The sequence below is a fragment of the Gymnogyps californianus genome, chromosome 14 (genome assembly GCF_018139145.2).
Source record: "Gymnogyps californianus isolate 813 chromosome 14, ASM1813914v2, whole genome shotgun sequence".
In the NCBI taxonomy this organism is placed as follows: domain Eukaryota; kingdom Metazoa; phylum Chordata; class Aves; order Accipitriformes; family Cathartidae; genus Gymnogyps; species Gymnogyps californianus.
The window spans coordinates 18,426,505-18,446,935 of record NC_059484.1 but is presented as its reverse complement, the minus strand read 5'-3'; the positions used below and the strand labels follow the sequence as shown (position 1 = coordinate 18,446,935).

Here is a 20,431-nt window from a genome sequence, read left to right as displayed (position 1 = left end):
TGTGCCAGGCGGGCCAGCTCCTCGTTTGCTCCTGGTTGGGGAATTTTTAAAAAGATCTGATAAAATCAAAGGGAGGGTAAAAAAATACCGACAGAAAACCACCCAGAACTTCAGCCTCTGTCTAGAAACACGTGGCTGTACCGCTGGTATTTCACGGCAGGGGTGCAGGAGTTGGCCCTTAAATTAAAAACTTCCCTCTTTACCGTGTAAGCTGTTCGTGCGTATTGGAAACGTGATGGGCATGCTGAGATTCGGGGCTTGGGAAAAGGAGCCCAGCGAATAGCCAGGCATCTCCTGGACTTTGTAGAGATGACGTCTATCAGCCTAGATCGGTGTCTCATTAGCTATTTTAAAATAGGGAACTGAGTTTTAAAATAGACACTTAAACAGCTGCTCGGGCAGAAAAGAGATGTGGGGGAGCTGCTGCCCGTTCGCTGTGTGGGGGGGATTATCCCAGGGCAATGGCCGAAGCCGTGGGGGAAAGGCTGGTGCTGCTGGTGGGGGGAACCAGGCAGGTTGGGAAGCGACCCCAAAACTCGCAGGGTGGGACCCGAAAACTCGCAGGGTCGGACCCGAAAACTCGCAGGGTTTGCAGGAGCGTTGCAGCTCTCGCGCTCCCTTCGTGGCGTGCGACCCTGGGCGCGCATCCTGCGAAAGCGCTCGCGAAAGCGTCGTGCCGGCGTGACGCTGGGGCTGCGCGTGGGAGCGGGGCGGCTGCGGGAGGACGCGTTTTGCCGAGGGATTTGGGGAAGGCGCGGAGGCCGGCGGAGGCTCCGCTTGTCCCACAGCAGCGGCAGCTGCTCCTGCAGCTGCCGACCCCGCTTCTGAAGTAAACTTTTGTGTACGCTCCCCTTCCTCCCCCGGGGAAAACAGAGAAAGAAATGAAACTTTAATGAGTCTGAACACATCAAAAGGGAAGTTGTAAAGGGGGCTGTTGAGTTTATTTAATCCTTGGGAAAAAAAAAACAAAAAAAAAAGAGAAGGGGAAAAAAACCTCTATGTGTGGAATATCTTTTTTTAGTTGTCTTTGATAGCTAACCGCAGTCTGGACTCGCAAGCGCTCTGCTCCCCAGCTGAGGGCTCGTGCTGGTGCTATTTCCAGCCGAAAAGTGATAGCTCGGTGCTGCCTGGGCTGGCGGTGCCCATGTAAAGCCAGCCTGAACAGCGGGCTGCCTGCGGGCACTGCTTCCCGGCATTCCGTCGGGTGGGGTTTTGCATCCCAGACCTCTGAGCCGGAGGCTGCTGGGGCGCGGGGCAGGCTGCAGACATGCCCTTCTGCTTTCCTCCAAGCCCTTGTTTTTGGGGCAGCTCTGTCGGTGCTGCGTGTTCCCATGCAGGGATGCTCCTAAAGCAATGCCTGGTGCAGGTCGTCCCCCCAGGTCCCCATCCCACCCTGTCCCGCTCCGGCACCAGCCCTTTCCCAATATCTTTCACATTTTTTTGGACCGCTATCGTGTCTCCTCAGTACTTTCTCCTCTAGACTGAATAGATCCATTCGTTTTAAGCTTCCATCAAAGGTTATGTTTTCTGAAGTTGTGAACATTTTTGTCACAGTCTTCCAGGCTTCCCCTGGTTTTGCCCTGTCACCACAGGGACAAGCCCGCAGGCTTCGGAGGGGACATCAGACACCCCACCACAGCCTGATGCTGCCCACTCACCTTGAGCTTGGGTTTCACTTCCACCATCAGACCCTCCTCTGAAGAATTTCCTAATTCTTGGGGTTATTTTGCTCATTTGATTATTCTCATGCTCGGCGCTATTCCATAATCCTTGATGAATTGCCTCTTCCAATAGTTCCAGCTCTTTCTTCAATTCCTCCACACCGTTTTGAGTTCAAGCCTTGCTCTCCAAAGAGTTTGTGACTTCCCCTTCGTCGGAGTTAAACTCAGCAGACTGAGCAAGCGTACCCCGTGTCTGTGTGAGGAAGCCTGGCCCCACAGAGGTCTTGGCACAGCCCACGGACACCAGCAAGCATCTCCTGATAGCTAGCGTTGAAGCCTTGCTAAGTTAAGATGGGTCCCATCTGCTCCTCTCCTATCCCGCCGCCGCCGCCGAGGTCCCAACCCATGTCGGATGGTTCTTACCCTGTGTTATTTTCTGCATGTGTTCATATAGATTGCTTATTTATGTGTTTCAGTGGTTTTCCCCGAGTTTTATTTTTAAAGGCAGATAATGCGTGTCATCTTCTGAAATCCGACCCGTTCTCTGTGACCTCTCAAAGATACTCGTTAGTGGCTCTGTCACTCTTAGCTAATCGCAGGTGGATTTCTGCAGCCCCTCTGGGTTGCGACATGCCCCGCTCATCCCAGGCTGCTCCTCCCGGGCTGCTGTGGGATCGTGCTGCTTACCCACAGCCTTAGCTTCCTCGGAGATCTTTCCTCTCTTGTTGCTCCATCTGTCTGTCCTGTACCGTTTCTCATCTGCCTGAACCATCTCTCTTTGCTGGCAAGACAGCAAGCGTGGCCTGAAGGGCTTTGTCCTCGGACTGAAGCCTGTTCAGGATATTTTGCCTTCACTGGTGCGATGTGAGTGGAATGAAGAGCTCATTTTACAGCAGCATTAATGGTTGCACCTGGTTTGTGGCCATGATGCGCGTCCCAGGGGGACAAGCGGTGACACTGCCAGATTTTTTTTAATCAGGACAGCATCTCTCCGCATGCACAGCAGAAGGCACAGCAGAGATGGATGTGCTCCTCCTGAGCAGTTCTCCCTCCGATAGCATCCCTGCCCTCAATGTTTTCCCACTTGGGTCACCGATGTGAGAGTCGGAGGTGGAGAGAGCAGCGTTTGGACTGCCAAGGACAGATGAAGACTGCAGTCCCTTTTGTAACTCCAGTGTTAGGCAGCTCCCTCTTGCAGCTTGTCTTCCTATGGAGAAATGTCAAATATTTTTTCACAAGAGATAACTGTATTTCATCTGCCTAGAGAGAGAGCAACCTTAAAAGGCCTTACAACTCCATTTACCTCCCTAGTTTAAATGCTTTAATTTGCCCCTGTCTCCATCCCGGCAGCAGCGAGCGGGTACCTCACTGGTCCCACCCGAGCTGCTGCTTTCGCTACCACCCCACGGCTGCTGCCCCATGGGCTCTGCACCACTTTCCCCCTTTGCTTCCAAATTTTCCTTTTTCCCTACTCAAACAAAACATTTCACATAAACCCGATGGATCCTCCCTGTGTCGGATATGGGCAATCTGAATTCCTTGCTCTGCTGAAAAAAAATCCCAGCACTGATTTTTTTGTAGACTGGGAAATTTGGAGCCCGGCAGCTACCGCTATTCCTTGCTGTCGGGGCAACGTTTTGCTTTTCCCCCCATCTCAAAGGTGTAACGCAAGGGTGTGACAGAGTATCCTGCCCTTAGGTTTGCGGCAGCAGGGGATGGATGCCCGTGGTAATCCAGTCCTAATGTTGTCAATCCTGACAGCCATTTCCGTGTGAAATTCCTAGAGGGAGGCAGGGGGGGAGAAGCCACTAGAGCCCCGGGAGCTGGCGAGCAGGCAAGCGCTGCCTGCAAAATAATACTCAGCCCATCATCCTGCGACCCCAGGGGTCTGGTTCCTGGGCTGAGTGATGGGCAGCGAGCAGATTTTGCTGCAGAGGGTGTGAGAGTCGCTTCCCACTCCAGAGATGGATCTCGCCCTCCGAAAGGTGCCGTGTACGCAGCCGCTGCTGCTCTTTTTCATCTCCCGCCTGGGCTGCTTGGAAACCAGCTCTTCCTACCCGCACCCTGCCTCTAGGTTTTGTGCCTCTGAAGCTGAAAATTAGATTTTTGAAACATTTTATTTTTCTGGAGCTCTAAAATGTCAAAAGCTGGGGGTGAGACAGAAGGAAAGAGCTATATTTTAAGGAATGCTTTCCCCAGAAAGCAGCCGTCTCAAAATGCCTCCACTAAGAGCCACCTTAAACTCGAGGGTCCTTTCTAGGTTAGCACAAATCGCAGTGCAGTTGTGAGGAAAGCGGTGGGGGAAGAGGTGCAGCAGCTCTTGGCTCCGTGTCCCGGGAGGCACGGATGCTGCCGATGGCCACCCGCATGCTAGGGTTATCAGGCAGCGCAGGAGTTCAGCTGTTTCCTCTCCACAATCATTTCTGGCTCATCGCTACTGAAAAGGGTTTTATTTTGTACGGTAACACGCCTGAGAATTGCCCGAAGCGTGAAGGGCTCCAGCGTGGCGAGAAAAGCCGCTCGCAGTTGGATGAGAGCAGGGGAATGAGGAGTCGAGGCGAGTTTCCCTTCCGGCAGGCAGGGAGCAGCAGGCTGGCATCCTCTGTCCGCGTGTCTCTGGGTCACCCGCCCTGGGATGTGGGTGGTGGGGACATTACATCCCAGTGATGACAGTACATCCCACCTCTGCTAGAGCCATAGCCGAAGGATCTCCACTGGTTTTCGAGAACCAGAGACAAGCCTTACAGCCCCCATGTGAGCTCTACAGTTACTTTACAGTTGGGTAAACTGAGGCATGGAGATTTCCACCATGAGTCAGTGGTAGAGCCAGGTACGAGGTCCCAGTCTGGTGTTGGGGTGCACTTGGGTGCTGGATGCAACGTTGGAGCATCTCAGCACGGCTTGAGTTCAAGGATTGTGCAAGGTAAAGTAGCAGGAAGAGTTATTGCGACAGTCTTGGAGCACTGGGCCTGCGAGTACCACTCCTGTTGTAAATGGGAAAGAGAAGCTTTAGATGAGCTTTGTCTTCCCAGAGTCACACCGTGATGATGCACCCAAGAGGAAAGTGGGCCTTGCTGGTTTGCCATGGGTGCTCGTAGGAGGTTGTGAAGCACTTTTTGCAGAGCGGGTGTGCAGAGACCTGACCCGGGCTCATCCCTACCCACTGGCGGTGATGCCGGTGCCTTGCACGGCAGCACGTTGAGCTCGCTCAGCAGAGCATCACTCCATAAAGCAGCGGCACCTACGTGGGATTTTACGCACCTGTATGGGTTTTAATTCCTCCTTTATTTAATGATTTAACATTTTTGGCATGCAGCTCCTTCCCCAGGCTGACAGGGATGCAGGCAGGATCTAGAGGTGGCTCTTGGATCTCGCGTTAAGCCACATTAGTATGTGCTGTAGATTCTGTTTCCTGTGAATTTGCACACAGCGGGAGGACGAGCAGGAAGGCTGCTTCTTGCTGGCAGGCTTCCCAGATATTCTTGGCATTGCAGATCTATACTTGCATCGTTGCTGTGGCCCTGTTTTAACGGAAAGCAGAAAGTGCTTTGGCAACAGGAAGGCACAACCTCTGCGAGTACCAGCTCGGCGATGGCGGCGGCACCAGCGCAAACGCTGTCTGCCACGTCGGCGTGGTGCTTGTGTCGCTGTCCTGTCCTCCTCCCTCGGGTCCCCTCTGGCCCTTCTCCTCCAACGGCCACACACGCAGGTAAAGCAGCTCCTTGCTGCGCTGCTAGGCATGCGTCGAGCTGGTGCAGGTGTGGGGCTGGCTGTGCCCGGATCGTGATGTGGAGCTGCCTGGCGTTCATCTCCTTCGAGCTGTGTTGCTCTTTAGTGGACTCCAGTCCCATAAGGAGTTGCCCCAACATCTCCAGGAGGTCCAGCAGTTCTTTGAGAGGGTGCAGAGTTGTTGGCAGGGATGTTCATGTCGTGGTTTTGCGATACCAGCATCATTGCAAAGGGGAGCAAGAGGAGGTATGCAGAGTGGGTCTGCTCGCGGGGAGTGGTGTCAGAGATGAATGTACTGGTGTGGGGGAAGAATTAACTGGTGCACCAGTAATGGGTGTAGGACTGGGGCATGTCCCTGCCCTTCTTACCCTCTGCTCCTGGTGAGTGGACACCTCGGCTCATCCCAGCGGGGCTGGATGCTGCATCCAGAACACCCAGCACAGGGAGGGAGTGGTTCCAGCGAAGGGAGAAAATAACGCCGGGAGGAATCTCAGCTGCGACGTGGAGCGTGGTAGCGCCGAGGAGGTGAGACCAGGCTGGCCCAGCAGTGGGGCGGCACGATGCAAACGTCCCGGCAACGCCTGGACTTCACCTCTCCCTCTTCCTCCGCGTGCAGTGGGAGCCCTGGATGGCGGCCAGGCTGTATCCTTGCAGCAGCGGGGCTCCCAGCCCGGGAGGGCTTTCCGAGGCTTCGTTCTCAGCATGTACTGTATGAACCAGCACACTTTGTTCTCGAGTGTTGAGATTGGACTTCCTTTCCTCGGTCGGCGACGCAGGCTGGCTGTTGACTCATCAACAGCTTCCCTTGGGCTTTGCTGCAGAAGGGGCAGGCAGGATTCTGCAGCAGTTTGTGTATCTTTTGGAGCAGAGCTTTTTTTTTTTTTAGCATGATCGTTCTTTTTTTTTTTTTGTCCCCCCCTTTCCTTTCTTTTTTTTCCTTCCCTCCAGCTCATCATGAAAAACGTGTGAGTTTGGGGCTTGCAGATGGCATGCTGGCGATTTTACAAAGGGCTATTTCTTGGGTCAGTTATCCCCATTCTGTGGCTGCCTGCCCTTAAATATGTGTGGATTCTGGTATGCTTCAGAAATACATGTACGCTTCCCTTTCAAGATCTGAGGCTCTGCTCTGATCAAAAGAAATAAAAATCCCGACTGCCCTAGGCCTAAATGTTTAGATCACAAGCCCTGGGACATGGGAACGCGGGGAGAGGAAAGCTTGCTGCCTGCACGCTCCGCGCGCTCCTGGGGACCCCCGTGGTGACGCCTGGCCGCGGCGAGGACGGGCTGGCCAGTGGCACTGATCCAGGGCAGCAAAAAAACCCCAGTGATGTAACATCAGTGAATTCCCTCTGCAACTCTGCCGCTGGGAAAGGGAGGTTTCCAGTCGGATCTGCCCAGGCAGTGCTTGTCCCTGCAAGCAGTGGGGAGGGACGGGTTGTTTGCAGGGTGGTCTGTCCTGCCGGTCTTTTAGATATCTGATTTAGGATGGGGTGAATCGCCTCTGCGGCAGCAGCGGTTCAGTGATTCAGAAGGTCTGGGCAGTGCAAAAGGTGGTATCAGCGCTGTAGAGGGTTGTTAGTTTGTGCCCAGTGCTTGTGGGTGCTTTGCAAATGAATAAGCCTGATTTACTCTGTCTGTTACTTGTAATCATTTCTGTTTTACAATCCGCTTGACAAGTTCTTGTGTGGGCTTTCACCAAGTCCTCACCTTTATTAGTTTGCTACGGGAAACGTGTTAATCCAGCCTGTTCTTACCTAGTACTGAGCCACTTGGACTTTTATTTTGAATGTTTGCTAATCCTCCCAGTGGATGCCTGTGGTTTATACTGGATCAAGCACACAGAAAGTCAAGTGTATTTCAGCAGTAAATGTATAGAACGAGCGGGCTTGATTTCCCGCTGCTCTGTAATGAGGTTTACAGCTCTCAGGATGGACTCTGGTTCGGTACAGCCTCAGGAGCCTCCACATCTCGCTCCATCACCTCCATTCTTCATCCAGAACCATGAATTTAGCGTATAGCCAGGCACACCCTAGCACATCTGATTGCTGCCGCTTGCAACCACAGCAGTAATTAAATCACTTCTTAATGATTTAGTGCACCTTGTGTCCCCATTGAACAGTACAAGAAACTATTACTCTTAAGTGCTCTTCAGAGCGATGGGAGGAGCAGGACAGCCCAGCAGCGGGAGTAGCTGCCCAGTTCTTGGTGCTGCTGTGGATAATCCTGTTGAATTTAGGTGAAGCCTGCATTGCTGGAAAGTGAGCTTTACCATGTTCCCAGGACCTTGGTGAGGTAGAGAAGAGCTGGTAGGTGGGTTTTTTCAGTGCACTTGAAAGTCTGGAAAATGCACCAAGACAAGTGTAGCTGCATAGCAGTACGTGGATGGTGCAAGAGGCAGACGGATCCCTCCTGGTTTTGTGGGTTGGGCTGTGTGCTGCTTCAAGTGACTCAGCGTCAAAACTGTTCTCATGTGTTTCAGGGTTCAGCATTAGTGCAGTGATTCAAAACACATTAAAAAAGGCTGCCTTTTCAAATTCCTCAAAGCACTGCTTTCATTGGGTCGGTTTTCTGTAAGGAGACCCGTGCGATGGCACCGTGCTAATCACAGGAATAGTCATCTTTGTGCCCTCGTCTGTATTTGGAGCTTGTCGATGCTCAGCTCTGTTAGCAGCAGGGTTGGGGGGATTTGGGCAATTCCGGATCTGCTGCGACTCGTGCCCGCAGCCCCTGCTCGGAGCATGGCAGGCGCGGAGCTGCTGCCGTCGCTCGCAGCCTCTGTCTCTGGTCCCTGTTAGTAGGTGGACGCAAATACGAGTGGAGCTGTTTCCGTTACTGAAATAATAGTGGAAACATTATCTGACTGAAATAATTAATTCCAGATGCTTTAACATTAGTAGCTTGGCTTAAGTTACATGAAGAAGCAACAGTTTTTGTCTTTCTATATCCAGAAAACATGCGCTCAAGAGTCCCTGGCTTCCCTAGTAGCAATTCCAAGATATATATTGCTTAAATTGAAATGAGCAGAATACTAGCAGCCTGCTGGCTGGGTTTGGAGAAGGTTGGCATGTGACATGGGTCCCTGAAGGACCCACCAGGTGGGTCAGTGGTGCTCTGGGAGAAGGAGGAGAGCAGCACCCATGGGTGCTGGTGCTGGTGCTGGCTCTGCCCTGCTCGCCCGCGGGGAGCAGGTGCTGCGTGAGCATCTTCTGCAGCTGCCCTGGGATCGGGGACTGCGGTGTTTTGCTGGATTTCGGAGCCAGAAGAGCAGCACAGACTGTGCCTCCTCCCGACAGCGGGTCAGAACCTCCTCCTGCTGCCTTCGATGCCGCTATTAAGGCTGAATGGCACAGGGAGGAAAAGGGGGAAAGGAATGCGAAGAAGATCATTGCACAGCATCAAAAATTGTGTGTGTATTTTGCTCTCAGCCCAGACACTGCTTTTGCCTAGTCAACCAGAAAAACATCTGCGTTTTGTTGTTCCAACCAGCCCACCAGCAAACCACTGCCTGGCCATCGCAGTCTGTCCGTGCAGCTGTGGTTTTCTTCTGCACAGAAGTTGTGCAGATGAACCCCGCTGTGAAATGGTGCCCGTCCTCTCCTCCACCTCGGGAAGGCGGACGCTGCTCTGCAACTTCCCAGCGCTGCACCTGAGCGCTTCTTTACCAGGTCCCTTCTCTGGTCTACATCGAAATGATTTTCTGGGCACTGAATCGGAGTTGAGACTTCAGTAATTCATTTGATGAGCTAAATCTCAGTGAGATTTAGGCTGGAATATAAACATGAGAAAGACAGGGACATCAACACTCTGGTCTTTATCTAGTCTGCTGAGTATCAGTTTTTTATATGATGATAAACAGCTCAGAAACAAAATTGGAAAAGCTGTCTGGGTTTAACAAGATGGCTGTTCAGTGCCTCCTGTTCACTTGCTTTCCTCTTTTTATCACATCAAAGAAGAGTGAATCACTTTCTCCTTAGAGGATTACATTATTCCAGAGGCCTGGAAGGACCCACTCTGGTTACAGACTGTTATGGACGAGGTTTTAGGTGGAGAGGGGAAAACGAAGCATTTTTCTTATTGCACCTGTTAATTGCGATTTGGAGCTTCAGCTGCAGTTCTGTAAAACTTGCAGAACCTGCCTATATAAATCTTAAACTGCCAGCAGCACATGAGGGGCCACCCTACCCCGTCCTTAACATTTTGCACAGAAATGGGATTGTCACAGGGGGATTTCCAAACCCAAACAGCGAGACCCTGGCTGGTCCGGGAGCCAAAAGGAGTTTCCCAGCCGAGACATGCGCACGGTGCTGGCGACCGCAGGCGGCGAGGCTGTGCCGGGGCTGCGCCCTGCGGAGCTGCGCGGCACCGGTCGCGGTCTGCTCCCGATCGCTGGGGATGTTTTAAAAGCTGATAATGATCATTTCTCATATTCACTGGGTAGCGCTGAGTGTCCGGGGTTCAGCTGGGAAAAACAACAGCTAAAGGGATGGTGGGTGTAGCTGAGCCGCGCTGTCCTGGGCTGGTCTCTGCCTGGCAGAGGACACCGAGATCCCTGACACATCCCAAGGTCCCTGACACATCCCGAGGTCCCTGACACATCCCGGGGTCCCTGATGCATCCCAGGGTCCCTGACACATCTCCAGCACAGGAGAGATGGGGTGTGCAGCCTGCCTGCGCAGCCACCCAGGCATTACGTCACCCGGAGCCACACTCACTGGCTGCTGGTACCCGGAGGGCAGGACACTGCTGCAAGCAGCGTTAACCCCTTCCTGAGCATCCCCAGTGCTACTTGGGTAACACAAAGGGACCTTCACGGGTTTGAGCATTGGCCACCAATGTCTGCACAGTCAGGGGGTGCCTTTTGGCTGTGGGTGCTGCTGTTACAGGAGCTTGGTGGATCCTTCCAGGGCCAAATCCAGCTGCTTTGTTCTCCCGAAACAGCAGCAAGAAGCCAAACGAGAGCTGCAGAGCTGAACCAAGTGTTTACCGCCTGCGTAGATTTTTGGGACAAGCAGTACTGAAGTTTAGGTTATACGAGAGGGTAGTGTCAGCCCAGCCATCCATCGCGCCCATCAGCAGCGGTGGTGACGAGCCATGCGGTTGCACCGGGCTGCTTGCTCGAGCGTGGATGTACACAGGAAGGGTTGATGTTATGTTACTTTCATCAATTTTTTTTGCTAGAAATGTGCTTGTTACAGCCCCTGACATGAGGATAGCCTATGAACAGGACGAAGCGGGGTGGCAGAGTGGGCCAGCAGACTGGACAACCACCATAGGTTCCCCTTCCCGGACCCACCTTTGACCCCCGTGCTGAGCCCTGCGCCCGCGGCCGCTCTGTTATGTACGTATGAATTTTTGTGGATTTGCAGAGGCTGTTAGCAAATCTTGAGGGGTTTTGACTCCAACACCCAATAAGGAAATACTGCAAATTCTTACTTTTCTGCACAAAGCGATCCCAGCAGTGCCAGCTAAAAATGGGGCTTTAATTCTGTTGAGGTTCTTGTTTGTTTTAAAATAAAAGGGTTTGGTGACAGTGGCCTGTCGAGACACACTGTGTCACCGCTCTCCTCCCTGGGACCAGCTGCCTCCGGCTCTTTCTCTGCTCCATCACACAGGAGGACGTGTTAGCAGATGCCGGGTATCAGTGGTCCCTCCCGCGGGTCTGGGGTCTCTGGTTTCAGTTCTCCTGCCAGTGGCTTGTGTCAGGGGTGACAGCAGGGTGTCCGCAGGGCTCTGAGCTCTCGAGCACCCTGCGCTGGTGACTGGGGTACTCCCGATGTTACCTGGAGCATCTTCAGTCGAGGAGGGGAGCGGTGAAGTGCACAGGCACCCGTTAGCACCAAGACCAGGATCCTAAAAATGCTTTTAGGCTCATCCAGCCGGTCCAGCCAGCTTGCATGCAGGTCTAAACATCAGGCCAGTTAATTTAAAACCTAACCCATTTAATATCTTCTTGGCGTTCCCTTTCTTCTTTGAAGCCAGCTTTGGGAGTTTAGTTTTTGGCTCATGGTTTTACAGACTTCAATAGAAGCCATAAAAGTGGACTTCGTAGGCGTAACGTGGTAAATCTGGACCTGGGTATGTTGAGGGTCACAAAATCTTGTTTGTGGGTTGCAGCTCATTACCGTGACCATCCACCACCATCTGCAACCCCGTCCTTCGCCCTTATGCCACCAGGCTCTTTTTCTAACATCTTAAATTCTGCTCCGCTATCGAGGAGCAATAGCGCTTATAAAATCTATTAGCTTAAGTTCATAAGAACATTGGGCATCTGGTCCGAATGGCCTGCTAGATACTGTTTTAATAAACAGAAAATGAAAATCATCCCTTTAAATTGCCTTTTTAAAGTTGTTGTGTGCCGCAGGAGAATTCCCCGTGAGCGGAGCTGGTGGTGAGAACAGTGTTGGCATCCGCTGAAGGTTGCTGGCAGAGTTCTCTTTCCACTGACTTTCCTAAGCTGATTTATTTATGGACACTGGACAAGACTAACTTAGACTGGAACGTAGGTAAAGAAAAGATGACAGACTAAAGCCTTCATTGCAATAAAATTAAGTATTTTCAGAAGAGAAACACTACGCAGGATTAATTATTTTTATCTAGTATATTAAAAGGGAGCATATAGAAAAAAATGCCTTCTCCCTTCAGCCAAGTGGAGCATTCAGTTTACAGAGATGATTAACCATGGGAATTTGCTGAGTATATTTTATTACTGTGTAATCTTCTTCAGGGATAGATGTGATCCTCAAGAGTGTTGGGGTCCACTTACTCCTTCTCCTCAAGTGCCCTTGAGACCCACTTTCAGACTAATGGCCTCAGGTTTGTTGTGCTTTTCAGGCCGATCCCAATTTTCAGCCCTTCGTTTAAATGAGCCCTTGATTGATACAGATATGTTTTTTTAAATGCCACATCTCTGGCTGGCTGGATAAATAAAGGGGTAATCGCTCCTTCAGCGTAATCGAGCTTCTGCAAATGGTTCGGCACTCAGCGGAGGCTTTGCCGTGATGGCGAGGGAGAGCAGCAGCATCTTGGTGACAAACGCCGGTACCGGTAGCTGCGATGGGAACACGTGTGGTCCCACCATCAGAGCCCTGCTTGGAAAATGAGTCATCTCAGTAGTGCATCGCACAGTGAGGGCACACATTGCCCTTGTCCCGGGTCGTTGGGGCGGCAGCGAGGTGCTAATGGGAAGCCGCCTTGCTGGAGTGCTCTGGCTTAAGGAGGGCAACCGAACTCACCAGCCGCTCGGTCTGGATCAGCGAGAAGTGACTTACCTCACGGTTGCGGGTCTGCAGTGTTTGGGTGCTCCGTGATGGTGCTCAGATGCAGGTAAAGCTGCTGTGCCACTGCGGAGCTGGGCAGGTCCATCCCTTCCCAGCACCGCATCATCCGCCGTAGGGGCTGGAGGGATGAGTAGGGCTTTGGGGGTCACTTCTGGGGGGAATGGGGATGGTGTTGAAGAGCACTCGCAAGGCAGAGGGCCTGGGTACCTCGCGACTCTCTGAGCTGTTTGGTGGCACCCCCGAGAAGTTGTTGCCCAGGACTGCACTTTTTCCCCAAGAACAGCATCATTTGGGGAGCGTGGTGCTCGCTCTGCTCTTCAGCAGCGCACCGTTTCTTTTTTACTTTCAGTAGAAGTGGGCTTTTTACCTGAGTAAGACTTCAAGGTCCAGCGAAGAGGTTTCTGCTTGTATTTTTTTTAAGGTATTTTTGAGATGAAGAAAACCCTTGTGTTGCTGTAATAGGGTAGTGAGTCTCTGTAACGCGCCTATGTTGTACTAATGAACTTTCAGGCCATGCTGTTTGTTTCTGTAATGTTTTCATTTCCCGCTTTGGCGTTATTTCTCCTCTGCCACCTCCCCATTCTGGTGCATTTGAGACATTCCCCCGTTGGGGTGTGGGTCACCGTGGCCTCATGACACTTTCCATCCCCAACCCAGGGTCATGCACGATACTTTCTCTTCTCTCAACACCCCCTGCACATCACAGAGCCTTGGAAGCTCAGGATCTTGCCTTCTCCACGTGCTTCGTAACACATTGCTTGTTACCTAGGACTCTTTTGCTCTAGTTTAGGTTGAGAGAGGTGGTTTGGGGCTTTTTGGAGCATGTTGTTGCTTTTCCGGCAGACCCAGTTGGTTGGGTTGGTTGGTCCTGCCCTGCACAGGGTCTCTGGCTGCAGGGATGCTCGTGTGTCACCGTCACCATTTATTTGGAACATGCCAGGGCCGATAACAGCCTGGGGCTGAGCATGTCTCGCCCTCTTTGAACCGAGTCTAGGGATGAATAACTAAAGCATCAAAACTCTAGGGGAACGGGAAAAACCCTCGAAGACGCATGAGATTCTTCTTGTGCTGTGGAGATCCGCTTATGCAGGAGTTGGCCCCGATGGAGACGGCAGGGCAGTGCAAACGAGCTGGGCTGATGAGATCTCAACCTCACGAATGCCCCGGTAATGAATTTCCTAGCACTGCTTTTGCTGTGTAGCTGACTACTTCTGCTTGCTTAAAAGGAGGAAATTTTCTAAACAAGCCAACAGAAGCCCTTCGATACAGATAAAGGGATATGGGAAAACTGGTAATTGAGGTAATTAAGAGCTTGACTCCTGCTTTCTCTGCGAGAAAGAAAAAATCAATGGAGCGCCTGGGCGGCCGCATTGGTGCCATCAGCAGGAGGGGGTGCGGGTGCTCTCCCAGGCCGAGGCAGATGCTAGGGCACAGCACAGCCGCGCCGCTGGCTCTTGCCGAGGGTGGGGAACAGGTATTTTCACCAATCTTTAGAAAACCGTCTCCTTGAGCATGTACCTGTGTATTGCCAGACTTCTCCGGGCACCTACTGCCCGCCACAGCCCCGGCAACGATGGTGGGCATCCCTGATCACCCACATCCCGCACCATGGGCTGTGTCTTGCCATCCTGAAGCACCTGAAGCAGGTAGGAAGTCCTGCATCTTCCCCACCATGCCTGAGGCTGGAATAGGAGAGGAAAACTAGAAAACAAGACTAGAAATAAGAAGGAAGGGTTGGTTCCTATGGGACCACCGGTGCCTGAACCTGGGATGTGAAGAATATTAGTACATAATGCAAAATTCACTGCAAATTTGTGTGAGTTGGTAGCACGTGTGCAGACATCCTCCTCACCCAGCCTGGGTTTTTCTTTTTCCGCTGAGCAGCTATCTGGAAATGTGGATGTTTCCAAAGGGATTAAGCCCCGTTCCTGCGAAGCCCTGATGACATCCCTGCCAGCCCCAGCTCTCAGAGCCCAGCGGGAGATGGGCAGGAGATGCTGGCGAGGGCAGCCTCCATGGTTTGTTCCCTTTTATTAGCTGCGTCTCCACTGCAGCGTGTCTGGGCAGCACAAAGCTTACAGCTTTTCGGGCTCCAGTTTTCTTGATGTTATGGTAGGTGAGGAGGGGTGCACAGCATGGTCTGTTTTCTATATTGCTGTAAATCAGGGCATGGTTTTTTCCAAAGGATTGCTCTCTTGTATTAAATTGTAGGATCTCTTCCTTCCAGTTTCTCCTAGCCCAAGGCAACTGTCTCTGCAGTCATTGATCTTTATATCTGAACACCGAGAACCTCTTTGCAGGTGTGTTAGCATGTGTCAGGGAGGAATGCGTTGCTTTTTAGGAACATGATTTTACCCACTAAAGCAAATCCAGGAATTGATGGGAGGCTGCGCACCTCCGGGCATCGCATCCTGCTTGGTCCTCCCAGAGGCTTGGGGTGTCCCATGTGAGCCCCAGCATCTGGCAGCCTCCTGCACCCCTCAGGGCGGGAGGGACGGTCCTACGAGCAGGTATAGCCTCTCGTATGGTTTGCTGAATTGTTTGCGAGCCAAAAAAACCTCATGTTTAACTAAGTGCTGCGGATGAGTCAGGGGTTTGAGCTGGACCAGGCTTCCGGCAGGTCTTTTTAGGGTTATACAAGCTGCTCTCTGTGTAAAAAAATAATTTTACAGTTATTTCCGAGGTGCCGTTGGGCAGCACATATCAGCACCGCTCGAGTCACAGCTCGAAGCCACCCAACAGGGCAAAGTGTCCCGACGAAAGGCACTGCTTTCCCTTCGGAGATGCAGACCTGGATCTGGGGTCTCATCTCCCACCGGTGCAAATCAGGCTTAGCTACGCTAAAGTCATAAAATTCATGTTAGTAGCAAACCTAGCGTAAGAGGAGCTGGATCCAAACCTGCAGTTTTTGTTTTCCGATTAGGTATCCTACATGAGGTTTCAGCCTCACTGAGTCTGGCCATCGCTGGGTGTGCGTAACCTGTGAGTAAGGTCTCGATGGCAGCGTTTGTCTTCCTGGGACTGAGGGACACGGTGTCCCCCCTAGATGGGCATCGCCTGGGAAGCTCTGGCTGATGCGCTTCCCTCCTCCATGGCTGCGTTGGCCTCAAAGGTTTCATGCCAAGGGGCTCGATGGACTGCGGACCATTTGGGATGTCTTTCCTTTTTCATCTTTTCCCTCGGTTACGGACAACAGGCTTGGGGTTAGAAGTTCTCTGCCAGGTGCCTTCTTTGTGCAGTTTCTTCATTTCTGACCTCCTCCGTTTGCTGATATTTGAAATGGCGAGAATATGCCATGAATGTGTCCCAGCATCCCCAAGTCTGAATCAGCTCCAGGGGATGCCAGCCCGTGGTGCCGGATCAGCGCAGGGGCACGGGGTTCTGCCCATGAAGAGGAAACTCCAAAAGTAAAGTTTAGTGGTTCTCTTAAAAAGATACGTTTCATATTAATACTTACTCCTTGTAGGACTAATAATTAGTAACAGAAGCAGACTGCAGTGAGATAGGAGCTGTGCAGGCAGCGCGGTGCTGTGGTAGCCGAGTGCTGCAGCACTTGATGAACCCTCCCCGATACGTGCATTTCCAGACGGGGGGAGGCACCTGCCATCGCTGCGTTGGCACGTCTCAAACCTTTTAACTGAGCGCCAACGAGCATGTGGAGCACGCCGTTAGATCTTTGTATCTTAATTAACTTGATCTTCATCATTGGTGATGTGGTGGGAAGCAAAGAGTCGCTCTGTAAATTCCAGTTCCCGTTAAACCAAAGCAAACTCCGTTTAACGGCGCAGTGTTGGGAAGGGCTGAATATTGAGCTTTTGTGCCAGCAGTGCTGTTATCATCAGTGACCCCGTGAAGCTCCCTGCGATCTCTGCATCACCACAGTCTGTGCAAAGCCAGGACCTGAGAGTCTAAACACACATCCAGGTTTTGGGGGATTCGGTAAGCATTCGGCAGGCGGCTGCATGACCAGGGAGAGTCACTCGGTTCCCATCTCCGAGAATCAGGTTCAGCAAAAATCCTTTTCCACGAAATAACCTGCAATAAGAAGGCAGAGGCTGCATGCACGCACCGGGGCTGACTTGCCCGGGTTTGGGCGGGCGCTGTGTTCTGTATGCCGGCAGCACCGGGAACGCAGCGGCTCGGCTCTCGGCGGGCGGTATCCTAGGTACGGCGTTACAGATAACCCAAAAGAGATTTCTCCGGTCACCGTCAGCATCCTTATCAAAGTGCGTTTCAGTGGCTGTCAGTACAGTAAATGACCTGTTCAGGCTGCTCCTTTGATAGGTACACAGAGCATTAATCTTTGCACTTTGATATGTACGCAGAGCATTAATCTTTGCACTTTTATGCCAGGCTAAAAATAGCGGCTCCTTTCTCCCGCCGCCCCGAGCATCCCCGCCTGGCCCTGTGTCAGACTGTCACCTGTTGCAGCCGGCTGTTCGGCGAGCAGCTTGTGTAACTCGGCTTAATGAAGGCTTACGGCACCGGCTCCGTGCCTGCTCAGGCAGCTCTTTCCAACAGGAACGTTCATCGCAGTTGGAGGATTTTTTTGTTGTTTTTTTTTTTTTTTCTCAACAGCTCTGAGCTTTCTGCTGTAAGACCGCTGTGCCCAGCCTGCCTGCTGATCCACCAAGGGCCGGGCGCTTTGCAAAGCTGAGCTGGACCTGGGCTCGTGGGAAGGAGAGGTTCAATCCTTCTTGTGCCGACGCACATTGCGCCAGCAACTCCTGTATTTTTTAGGGGGTTGGGAGCTCCTTAGCTGACGGTCCTGAAGCCTGATCGGAGCATACCTAGTTTCAGTGTTATTACTGCTGTCTGCATTAAATACAGACGATACTGAATCCCCAAGCCCTGTCCTAGATTACAGTGAGCTCGTTTTAAAATCTAGGGACTGAGAGCTGTCTTTTCATGGGGTTATTTTCGGATCCTGAACTGAAATTTGGAGATGTCCTCAGGGCATTGGGGCACATCTTTATTTTCAATTTACTGGTGGGGAGAGTAAGGCAAAAGAGGCAAAAAGAACCCCTTTCTTGATGTTTCCCTCTCCAAGCAATCAAATTATTGCTTCTCCTGCTGGTGGCTCTGGAAGTGCCTCCGATGGTCGTGACTGCCAAGGGCAGCAATTAAACTAAGTGTCTGGGTCTGGAGAAACTCCAGGTTCATTTTCCTGCCCTGCCACAGATTTCCTTCCCGACCTTGGGCAAGGCAGGTAGGGCCCCGTTCCCAAGGGCAGCTGTGGACAAATTTCTTCCCTTGGCGCTTACAGACCTTGGAGCATCTGGTACCAAGATTCTGCTGGTTATGTGATGGACACGATGGCTTTGCCCCAGACACGTCACAGAGCACGAGGCACTCGATGCTCTGACATTAACTGACATATCAGGACAGAAGGCAGATAAAAGTCTTGCAGGGGCCAACGGGCTTCCCAAGCTGGCGCTGGTGCAAGAGCAGAGTTGGATCCTCGGGCTTTGCACGGCAGAGAAGCTGCTTGGAAGGGGATGACATGCTGCAGCGGGTTGCTGTTTGCTTGTTTGTTTCTTTGCAGCGTCTTTCTGTGTTGACATTTGTGCCGGGAGGTGGTATTTCAGGGAGGAAACGTGAGCTGTGCAAATACTGCAGCGAGCTCCAGCTTCCAACTTCGCAGAGATCTGTCAGCTGGCACCACAGGCTGCTTTTCATTTCCAGCTCGTCCTCTGCTTGCATGTCATTACGCGCGACACTGTTGACGTGTGCATGGCAAGTGTCATGCATGTTGCCGCAGAGTTGCCAAGAAGAGGCAGAAGAGCTGACAGCGAGCGCCTGTTCGCTTTCTGTGCCGGGAGTTTGCAGCAGATGAGGCAGCTCCTCTCCCCGTCCCTGTGGTTGTGATTAGAGAGCGCTCAGAACAAATCTCGCAGACCACCGTGGGATGTTCTCCGTTGCTGAGCCTGCCAAAGTGCTGCCCAGCACGGTGTGAATGTGGCACTGAAGTGTATGGCACGCTGAAAGCATCCTGCGGCGGCAGGCAGCAGGCAGCCTGCCTGCAATGTGGGGCTCGGTCGCAGGGGCTTGGCTGGAGGATGTTTTAAATCAGGGGTTGCTCCGCCTGCAAATGATACCCTGCGGAGTGGATACCTGCACAGAGTGGGTCAGGCATCTCATCTGAGCAGCCCAGGACCAGGATCCAATCTCTGTTGTGCCCCAGTGCATCAGCGGTAATTGCTTCTGAGGAGTTAATGGCTGGAGGAGTCAACTTGCTATCAGTATTTGAACCATCGTATCTATTGGATCTCATTTTTCTCATGTAAAGAGTTAATTTCCATAGATGAATGGGAAAATTATTGCTGTAGGTAAAGGAAAGTTGCCACAGACCCGTGCTGGGACTGGCTCTCAATGTGCGCCCATCAGTCGACTGGTGCAATAGGGCTGGAAGCAGAGAGCCCGGCCAAGGCTGCCTGCATCATCGAGGAGAGGGCAGCAAGCAAAACTGGGTGACTTCTGGTCGCCAAACTATAACTCATCTTTCCCGCAGTCAGATCCCGGCTGGGCGAAAGAGAAAGCACTGGCAGAGCTGGGGCTTCCTCCAGTCCTCAGAGACCTCCGCAGAGACTCGACAGACGCCTCTGCTCCCGCTGAGCACTTCGGGCAGGGCACAGCGGGGAGAAGGCGCTGGCTGAGCTCATGTTTCCGAATGTAACTAGGACAGAGCATTGCACTTAAATTCATCCGCTGGGCAAAGAGTCTCATAATCACAGGGCGCAGAGCGCACGGCGGTGCCAAACCCAGCGCCTGCGTGCCGCCCTCCTGCCCGCAGGGTGGAAGGAGCTGGGTCGGCAGCGTGACTGCAGCGTGGTGAGCAGAAGCCCTTGCCTTAGCCCTGTCCTCATCTTTATCCCACGGCTCGGGGGCATCTTGCCTTTCTGAGGGTGTGGGATGCCCCTTCGTGGCCATGGAGCAGGGATGGGTTGGTGTCACGGTCTCCCCTCGCTGGCAGGACCACTGGCTCCGGGCAAGAGCATCGCTATTCCTAACAGCCCTGGTCCTGTGCTTGTGTGTGCTTTCCACATCACATTTGCTGGTTTTACAGGCAGGACAGTGTATTTCTCCCAGACGGGCTATTTTTGCCCTGATGTGGTATTCCTGTGTGAGCCTCTCTGCAAGCCCCCACGGGGAGAAACAGCCCTCTGACATCAGGGGGAGCAACATCAGGTTGATGCCAGCGGCTGTAGCTGTAGGTTGAATTATTTGACTCGGGAATCCAAACGTGTAGGAGGCTGCTGCCACCGGGTTGGTGGTAATGCAAGGCGGGGAGGAAGAAAGGAGCCACCCAAAGTGGAAAAATAGCTTAATTTCTCATGGTGTGAGGGGGAATTGGAGAACTGTTGAAGAGCAGGCGTGTTCCCACGGAGAGCCCGGCGCAGAGCCTTCCGCTTGGTGCTTTCCCGGGGCTGCTCTGCAGCGTGGAGGTGTGCGGGGCGCGAGCTGGTTCGTACTGAAAAGCATCAGTGGGCATTTAGGAAGAATGAGATGCAGCGGTAAAGCCTGCGTGCGGCACTGATACTGGTTTTATTTCTGAAGGGATTGGGGTTACATGACCAATCTGCAGGGACGAATACACCGAGGCAGATAGAGGCACAGGCCAAAAACCAAGTTCCTGATTCCCAGACCACTCATTCCCCTCCTGATGGCAGCCCGAGGTGGGTGGCCATGGCACCACGTAGGAAGCCAGCCCAGTGGGAGCTGGAGCCACGCCGCGGCGGGATGCGGGCTGGCCCTAAGCGGCGG

The 20,431-nt window shown here is 52.6% G+C and overlaps 1 protein-coding gene across 2 annotated transcripts in view; it reads left to right on the top strand.

The window, feature by feature from the left end:
* JADE2 (jade family PHD finger 2) overlaps window positions 1-20,431 on the top strand; it is an 80,855-nt gene that overhangs the window by 23,019 nt on the left and 37,405 nt on the right. The gene's annotated exons all lie outside the window — the stretch shown is intronic.